We start from the raw sequence: 10,134 nt of genomic DNA, 5'->3' as shown, positions 1-10,134 counted from the left end.
AAGCTTAGAAACTTTACCCGACTGAAAAGAAGTAAGAAATGGTGGACCTTTAAAATGACTTCAGGTTTTCTCACTGTGCAGAATATAGTCAAACACTGCTGCAGTTAAATATTTTTTACCCTTTGTTCTCCCTGCATAATCTACAATAATAATTTGCTTCACGTTGATATTTACTGCTGTGTTGCTGACAGTTACCGGAAAGAGAAGTTGGGGTGCTTCACTGGGCTGGAAAAAGTTTAGCTAAATCAGAAAGCAGGTCTCATTAAGCAAGTTTATTATACACACACACACACACACACACACACACACTAGGGAGCCAGTGCATGAAATTCATGTACGGGGTGGTGGGGGGCTAGAGAAGTCTTTGGATGGCTCATATGATTTTTTAATATAGCTATCTATTGTGGCTGGAACTTTAAAATATATGTATTTTTTTATTGAGTTCAGAGAGTAAGGGAGAGGGAGAGAGAGAGAGATGGAAACATCAATGATGAGAATCATTGTTTGGCTGTCTCCTATATCCCCCCTACTGGGAATCGAGCCTGCAACCCGGGCATGTGCCCTTGACCAAAATCAAACCCAGGACTCTTTTGTCTGCAGGCTGACACTCTATCCACTGAGCCACACCAGGTGGGGCCATTGGTTGATTCTTATGTGTGTCTTGACTAGGGTTCTGAACCCACAACCTTGGCACATCTGGATGATGCTATAATCAACTGAGCTACCAGCCAGGGCGTAAATGCTTAATCACCAATTTTTAGGGTAAAGAATAGATCTATTAACAGTCACCTCCACTTCTTTTTATTGTTATACTAGAAGCCCGGTGCACAAATTCGTGCACCAGTGGGGTCCCTCAACCTGGCCTAAGGGATCAGGCCAAAACTGGCTCTCTGACATCTCCTGAGGAGTCCCAGATTATGAGAGGGTGCAGGCCAGGCCAAGGGACCCCACCAGTGCATGATCAGGGCGGGGGAGGGACATGGGAGGTTGGCCAGCCGGGGAGGGGTCACAGGAGGGCTCCAGGGCATGTCTGGCCCATCTTGCTCAGTCCTGATCGGCTCAACCCCAACAGCAAGCTAACCTACCAGTCAGAGCGTCTGCCCCCCAGTGGTCAGTGCACGTCATAGCGAGCAGTTGAGTGGCCTTAGCATATCATTAGCATACTAGAGGCCTGGTGCATGAAAATCAATGAACTGGAGGGGGGTCCCTCAGCCTGGCACAGTCTAGAGCCCGCAGGGGTGGGAGGCGAACCAGCAATCAGGGGAAGGCAATGCCCCCATCACACCTCTGCTGCTGCCACTGCCAGCAGCACAAGCCTCAGCCAGCCCTAGTTACCTGAGCCTCAGGCCAGCCCTGGGCAGCTGGAGGGCTGAAGGGACTGGGGGACTTCAGAGGCAGGCACGCGGAGCGGCTGGACCCACACTGGGCAGGCCTGGCTGTGCCACGCACCTGCCACCCCAGTGGGGCTGAATGGACTGAGCACTGCCATCTTGCCGCTGTGAGCACCATCTTTGAGGTGGTGCAGTCCCTCTCTATTGGCTGTGAGCACCACCATCTTGTGAGGATGTGATGGTCAATTAGCATATTCCCTCTTTATTATATAGGATTACGCTTTGATTGGTTGAATGGCCGACTGGATGACTAAACACTTAGCATATTAGGTTTTTATTATATAGGATGTTGTTTCAATACAGCCAGTTTTTCCTCTAGTGATGAAACATAGCACTCTCTTCTCAACTGTGCTCTAGAAGTTGGCCTGAATTTATTGGCTATGCTGTAAAAAAAAGTAAATTTTACATATATATATATATATAAAACTTTCCTTCATTTCAATGTGAAGTTCACTCTATAAGAAACATTTGAGAATTGAGACCTACTTAAGAAATGGGAGATTCACAATTTAGGTTAATTCTGGGACTTAAGTTTATGAAATAGAATGGTAGGTGGCCAACTACTTCGTTATTTTTTACTTAAAGTTAATCCTGTATTCTATAGAGTGCATCCAATCCCAACTGTAGCCCAACCCAATTCAGCATTTCTCAAGTTGTGTTTCCCAAAGCTCCAGAGGAAGGCCATACTAAGAAAGGCAGTGGGAAAAGAAGTAAGCACAGGTTGAAGGTGACATAACAGTTTCATCCTCACTTAAACAAGATCATCTCTAATTGTTATAGGATTCTATATATAACATTATTTGTAATTTTAATAAATAATTAGCATTACTAAAATATTTTCAGTAAAACATCTTCTCTTCAGATATAAAATGGTTAAAATATTAAATCTCAAGTGAGAATTGCTTAACAGCTCTTTTTTTATTGCTAGTCAACACCCAAATCCATATTAACATAAACTCAGAACTACTAAATTCATTTGCAAGTCCTGACATGAATATGCTTTACTTGTGTTATCCTTTTACTTTTTTGAGTCTAGCCAAATATAATCAGGTGAAAGTTGTATGAGAGAAATTAAGATTCTGAAATCAGATTCTGAAATAACTCATTCAAATAAATTTTAAACCCCAAATTACATTACAAGGGCTTCTTTTAGGCAGCACCCACAATGTTGTGACTCTTTTCCTCCATTAGGATAAACCTCCCTTATATAGTTACTCCCAAATGCACTATAAAATATACTTTGGGCCCTGGCTGGGTGACTCAGTTGGCTGAAGCATCACCCTGTATACCAAAGGGTTGTGAGTTCGATTCCCAATCAAGGCACATAACTAGGTTACGGTTCGATCCCTGGTCAGGGTGCGTGTGGGAGGCAACTGATCTGTTTCTCTTTCATATCGATGTTTCTCTCTCTCTCCCATCCTCTCTAACATATTCTCAGGTGAGGATTAAAAGTATGTATATGTATACTTTTGTCCTCTACTATAAACTTCCCTAAACCAGTTTTAATACTGCTTTAAAAATTACAACATAATCTCATCTACCCTAAAGATTACTTCTTCATTCAAAGCTATTTTTATTTCTTCAAATTTCAGGTACCAGGAGATGTAATTAAATTGGAACCATGCTGATAAATCAAGTTCCTATTTTCCATATTAGCTATGTATTTATCAGATATACAAATGCTTAATCTAGTTCTCTAACTACATTTAATGTGTGCATACCAATGTCCCTATTTGACAGTAAAGTTATGACATCATTTCAAAGCTGTTCTCTATAAAACCTAGAATGCCAATGTCTGTAATCTAAGGATAAGATATATTTATTGCCCTGGCCAGTGTGGTTCAGTTGGTTGGGCATGATCCTGTGCGCTGAAAGGTTGCTGGTTCAATTCCCGCCCAGACCACATGCCCAGGTTTTTGGGCCTGATCCCAAGTAGGGGGCATGCAGGAGGCAGCAAATGATGATCAATGTCCCTCCCTCCCTTCTCTCTCTCTCTCTCTCTCTCTCTCTCTCTCTCTCTCTCTCTCTTTCTTCTTTCTCTCTTTTCTTTTCTCTTTCTTTTTTTCCTTCCTTCCTTCCTTCCTTCCTTTCTCTCTCCCTCCCTCCCTTCCTCCTTGCCTCCCTCCCTCCCTCTCTCTCTTTTCTCTCTAAAAATCAATAAAAATGATCTTTAAAAAATATTTATCGATGGCTATTTAATATTCATGTGTATATAAGGTCAAGTCCCATACCTAAAGCACATAAATTATATACACACACGCTCTAAACTGAAAAGGAGTAAGAATTTTTCAATTAGCACGTACAGAACTTCCCACGCACATGCCAAAATCTCACAAATCAAAAACCTAGTAGCTATTCTCAACTCCTTCTTCTCCCTCACATCTCTCCACACAGTTAGTAGGTAATCAAGTCCTTTAGGGTCTACTTCACATCTCTTTTTCTTTTCATTTCTTTTTTCAATAGGCAATGCTTTAGTATAACTCAAAAATCCAAACACAGAAATGCATGTATTGAAAAGTCTCAATGAAAGCTTACACCATTCCCATCCTCCTCCCAGGCACAATAAGTAACCACCTTCACTAATGCCATGGATATCCTTCCAGTATTTCTATAATTACCAAGACAGCATTACTATATACTTCTCTGTACTTGCTTTTATTTAAAACATCCTGAAGATCTTTTTTCCTATTAGTTCATAGAGAGCTTCATTTTTTTTGTACAGCTGCTTAGTATGCCACTGTGTACATAAGCCTTATTTTATTATTATGCACAACATTCATGCACTGGGGTGGGGGGGGAGGGAAGTCCCCCTTAGGCTGGCCTGAGCCCTTTAGCAGTCTGGGAGCCCTCAGGGATGTCCGACTGCAGCTTAGCGCTGCCATAGAGGCAGGAGAGGCTCCCACCACCACCGCTGCGTTTGCCAGCCATCAGCCCAGCTTGTGGTTGAGCAGCGCTCCCCCTGTGGGAGCGCACTGACCACCAGGGGGCAGCTCCTGCATTGAGTGTCTGCCCCCTGGTGGTCAGTGCACGTCATAGTGACCAGTCGTTCTGCTGTTCAGCCAATTTGCATATTACCCTTTTATTATATAGGATAGATGGTCACTGTTGCTATTATAAACAATGCTATAATGAATAACTTTGTAGATGTATCATTTCATTTCATATTACTGTAAGATAAATTCCCTGAAGTAGAATTATTGGGACAAAGATAAATATAGTTGTAATTTTTATAGATATTGCCAAATTGCCCTCTCATTGTTAAATTAGTCCTTTTCTCACCATTCTCTTTACCAATGCGTTCTAATGCCTATATTAATGAAGTTCCCCAACCATTATCCACCCTATTGCCAAACTGATCATTATTTTCAATTTTTAATATACACTATAATATTCTAATTGTAAATGTTTAAAATTACTGAAAGGCTTAAGTTCCTCTGATCATCCCTCCTTATCTCTACTCCCAAAACCCAACTTCTATCCACCACCCATGAGTTAATTACTATAAGTTTAGTATTTTTTAAAATAACCTTTATCTTTTTATTTTAATGTTTTTATTGATTGAAGAGAGAGGAAGAGAGAGGAGAGAGGGATAGAAATATCAATGGTTCGTGGGTTGACAGTCAAGCACTGAGTCACACTGGTCAGGCAAGTTTAGTATTTATCTTACCAGACCTTATTCTTTGCATTTGCATGCATATAATATAATACTGATCTGGCATTTTCCTTATTTATATAAATACTATCATACTGTATACACTGCTCTACAACTTATGAAATCATTTATGTAATTATTCATTTTTTAAATTGTTACGTTATTCCATAGAATGAATATAGCAACTTATTTGCTCATTTTCCTACTTACAGCCAGTTTTGTTTATTTTTCCAGTTTTTTAAACATTGAGGTGTGAGAGACACATCAATTGGTTGCCTCCCACATGTGCCCAACTAGGGCCGGGGATCAAGCATGCAACTAAGGTAAGTGCCTTTGACCAAAACTGAAGTTGGGGCCCTTCAGTCTGCAGACTAATGCTCTATCCACTGAGCCAAACCAATTAGGGCGGGAATGGCATTTTAAATTAATAGATACTACCAAACTACTCACACAAATTTACACCCCCAAATTGGCTATGTAATTTGTACTCGAAACAATACTTTATAGTATTTATTATTACCTTACAACATAGCCAATGTTAGTATTACGAAGCTTTTTGAAGTTTTGCCTATATGAAGGGTAAAAAAACAAATTATCTTTCTGCTTTAATATGTATCTCTCAAATTACAAATGAGATTGCATATCTTATCAAATGCTTGTTGGCCATTTATGTTTCCTTTTCTGAAACTGACTGTTCATATTCTTTAATTATTTTTCTATGTCACTTTCTTTGTAGGAGTACATTATGTATATTTGTTTTATATGTTGCAAATATTCCTCCTAGTTTTTAAATTTTATTTTGAGTGTTGCCAAAGTCTTAAACTATGGTCAAATTTCCCAAAATAGCTTTCTACAACATATTTATAATCATGTATTCCAATCATCTATAGAATACAGGATTAACTTTAAGTAAAAAATAACGAAGTAGTTGGCCACCTACCATTCTATTTCATAAACTTAAGTCCCAGAATTAACCTAAATTGTGAATCTCCCATTTCTTAAGTAGGTCTCAATTCTCAAATGTTTCTTATAGAGTGAACTTCACATTGTAATGAAGGAAAGTTTTATATAGATATATATAAAATTTATTTTTTTTTACAACATAGCCAATAAATTCAGGCCAACTTCTAGAGCACAATTGAGAAAACAGTGCTATGTTTCATCACTAGAGGAAAACTGGCTGTATTGGACTTATTGAGAGATGATATTTGAAAGCTATATGAATTCAGAGCAGCTTTAAGTTACCAAACAAAATGATGTAGTCAAGGAAGACTTTTCTTCAATGACTTAACCATTTGAAATGTATACTACCTCTCTAATCTTATCTATTACTCCCCCTTATTTTTCTGCTGTAGCCACACAAGTCTTTGTAATTATTCTAACAAGCTAATAAACACGTTCCCACATAGGGTCTTGGTTGGACATGTTGAATCCTCTGCCTACAGAGCCCTTCACTTAGATAACTACATCGTTCCAGACAGGCAAAGCCAGAAAGTTTCCCTGACGACCTTATATAGCAACCATCTCCCACCATTCTCTCTCTTTATCCAGAGTTATTCCCTTCACTGCACTCTTTAACACCTGACATTTGTTTACAGTGCTCCTCCTCCTCCCACCCCCAATGTCAGCTCCAAGAAAACAGAGACTTTGTCTCCTGTTTTGTTCATTACTATAATACCAGAGATGAGAACAGTGCCTGGCAAAGGGCAAACATTTCTGAATAGGCTTTGACAGACAAGGAAAAGGAAAAGGAAGCTGAGCCTGAACATGGTATATTACAGAGGAGATACTAGCTTGATAATAATGTTAGGAGTAAAAAAAAGAAAGAAAGAAAAAATGAAATTGAAGATAATAAAAAGGTTTGAAAACCAGACAGTAGAGTTTGAACTTTGTCCTGCAGACAATTGGGAGTCATTCAACATATTGAGCAAATGGTGATCCATTCAAACATTTATTCAACACAAGTTCAATTCACTTTACTTGGCACAATGGAGAGTGCAAAGGTCTATACCACATGTTCTCTCCTCAGACTGCTTAGGTTTAGTAGCAATGGGTTCAAAAAAGTTTTAGGAAAATTATCTGGCAGTCATATGCAGGATGGATTTGGAGGAAGGAGACTAAAGTTAGAAAGGGCAAATAATAGGCAATGCAGAATCCCAGGACAAACTGAGATCCAGTAAAGAGTAAAGAACTGTACTGATTGCTGGATATAAGAAATAATGGAGAAACATGTATCACAGAAAACTTTAAGATTTAATCATGATGATGATAAAATTAACAGAAAAATCCCCCTTTCTCTTTTCTCTCTCCTCCCTCTCTCTCTCTCTCTCTCTCTCTCTCTCTCTCTCTCTCTCTCTCTCCCCGTCATCAACAATTAAAAGTGATAGCAATTCCTTGAGCCTCCCAATGGACATATTCAGTAAGCCACTGGGAGATACAAATCTGGAGAGTACACATTTAGGAAGCATCAGTATATAAAACATCCATCTGATCCCTGGCCGGTTTGGCTCAGTAGATAGAGCGTCGGTCTGCGGACTCAAGGGTACCAGGTTCGATTCCAGTCAGGGGCACGTGCCTTGGTTGCGGGCACATCCCCAGTAGGGGGTGTGCAGGAGGCAGCTGATTGATGTTTCTCTCTCACTGATGTTTCTAACTCTCTATCCCTTTCCCTTCTCTGTAAAAAAAGTCAATACAATATATTTTAAATAAATAAACAAAACATCCATCTGCGAGAAGACAAAGAAAGGGGAGGATGGGACCAACTACTGAGGGGAATAACTACAGTGGTAAAAGGATCATGAAACAACAAAAATTGAAGGTAGTAGTCAGAGAAGGAAAACCTGGATAGCACACTAACATGAAGGGTAAGGAAAGAATGTTCCTACATGGGAATTAATATATTCATTCATGCACTGCCTAATGACATTTCAATCATTGACAGACCACATATACCATAGTAGTCTCGTAAGATTATAATGGAGTTGAAAAATTCCTAACACCTAGTGTTGGCATAGCAGTCTTAAGGTCATGTTCAACACATTACTCACGTGTCTGTGGTGACACCAATGTAAACAAACCTACTGTGTTGCCAATCGTATATAAGTGTAGCACATACAATTATGTATATAGTGTGTAATACTTGATATAATAATAACCAACTATGTTACTGGTTTATGTACTTTACTATACTTTTTTAATCTTGGAGGGAAGGATAGCTGGAAAGAATAGTAGCAATAGTTAATCAAAGTTGATTTTTCTCTTCCCCAAATATAGAAGTCTGTACATATTTGAAGGCAGGGAGAAACAACCATTGCATATAATGATCAAAATGATCAATGAGGAAAAATGTGGCACCAAGATTCCTACAAAAACAAAAGATTCTACTTCCATTCAGTCTGCAACCTGAAAGAGACTTTTCACCAAAACCCAACCATGCTGGTGTCTTCATCTTGGACCTAACAGCCCCAGAATTGTGAGAAATAAAATTCTGTTGTTTATAAACTACCAGTCTCAAATGAACTAAAACAGCATCATTCACAATAGCCAAGATATGGAAGCAACCTAAGTGTCTGTTGATCAATAAATGGATAACGATGTTGTATTACACAATGGAATATTAGCCATAAAAAATGAAATCTTGCCATTGATAACATGGACCTAGGGGATATTATGCTAAGTGAAATATGTCAGACAGAGAAGGACAAATACCATATGGTCTCATTTATATGGAATCTTAAAAAAAGTATGAAAAAATCAAAGTCTCAGAGCTATAAAGAATAAAGTGATGATTGGCATAGGGGAGAGGATTTGGGGGATGGGTGAAAAAAGTGAAGGGAAGAGATACAAACTTAGTTATGTCACAGGAATGTAATATACAGCATATGGAATTTAATCAATAATGTCACTATAACTTTATACAGTGACAGATGGTTACTAAATTTATCATGAACACATAAGGTATATAAATGTTGCATTACTATGTTGTACACCTGAAACTCATAATATTGTATGTCAACTATACTTTAATAAAAAATTAAAATTAGTTTTACCTGTTTGGATATATGGTAAGTGCTATAGACACAACGGAGTACAGGAGTAGAAGGACTGCACATCCAATAACTTTATCATTAAGTATCTGTTGGGGTCCAACCCCAGCAGGACCAGGGATTCCCAAAGGTGTGGACAGAGTCGGTGAAGAAGGAATGACACGGAGACAGCGTTCAGTTGATCAGCAGCCTAGCCAGGTTCTATAGCCAGGTTCTATCCAGGATCTCCAGCCAGGTTCTGTGTTTGTCGTTACATCTGTATTTATACCAGTTGATTTTAATCCTATCAATTTCTATTCCAAAGGTTAGGGCGTTTATCTCCATTCCAGGGAGTAAAGATTATGTAGCTTAAGCATGATTGTTCGTAGTTAAAGTGATTAACCGCCTGGCACTTAGTTAAGGGGTTTTATTCCCTCCCTAACTTCAGGGAAAAATCCCTACCTGGGGAAACAACTTTTCTTGGAGAGGTGACCCTGGTTAAAACACATAGCTCGAAGTAGAGGAGCAAACATATGCCATATATGCCAGGTCCCTTGAAACATATGCTGTGCAGATGTTTCTTCCCTGCAGTGACTGTGTCAAGCAGCAAGGATGGACCAGCTTCCAGCAAGTATCCTGATTCCAATGTCCAATTCTATAATATTACGGCTTAGGATAAATATCCACCTCAGTTTCCACATTTACACAATAGGAGGGTATATTAAAGTGAGGTGCCATGATGGCCTCTACTCAGCTCCTTTGAAGAAATTGCTGGTGTAGTAAAGCACAATAGTAAAAATAAAAATGCCTTATCCCTCCAGTGTAATGAGACAGAAAAAAGCTAACTGGGTTAGAGGAACTCTCAAGCTTCTTCCAGAAAAGATTCTACACTATGCAATAGAATCATAGCATCTGTAGGTTTAGCATATTTTTTAATCAAAGGAAATGTAAGTGAATATTTTCTATTTAATTTTAAAAAAATATATTTTACTGATTTCTTACAGAGAGGAAGGGAGAAGAATAGAGAGTTAGAAACATCGATGAGAGAGAAACATTGATCAGCTGT

The sequence above is a fragment of the Myotis davidii genome, unplaced genomic scaffold (assembly GCF_000327345.1).
Source record: "Myotis davidii unplaced genomic scaffold, ASM32734v1 scaffold132, whole genome shotgun sequence".
Taxonomy (NCBI): Eukaryota; Metazoa; Chordata; class Mammalia; order Chiroptera; family Vespertilionidae; genus Myotis; species Myotis davidii.
Note: the sequence above shows the minus strand (reverse complement) of the source record.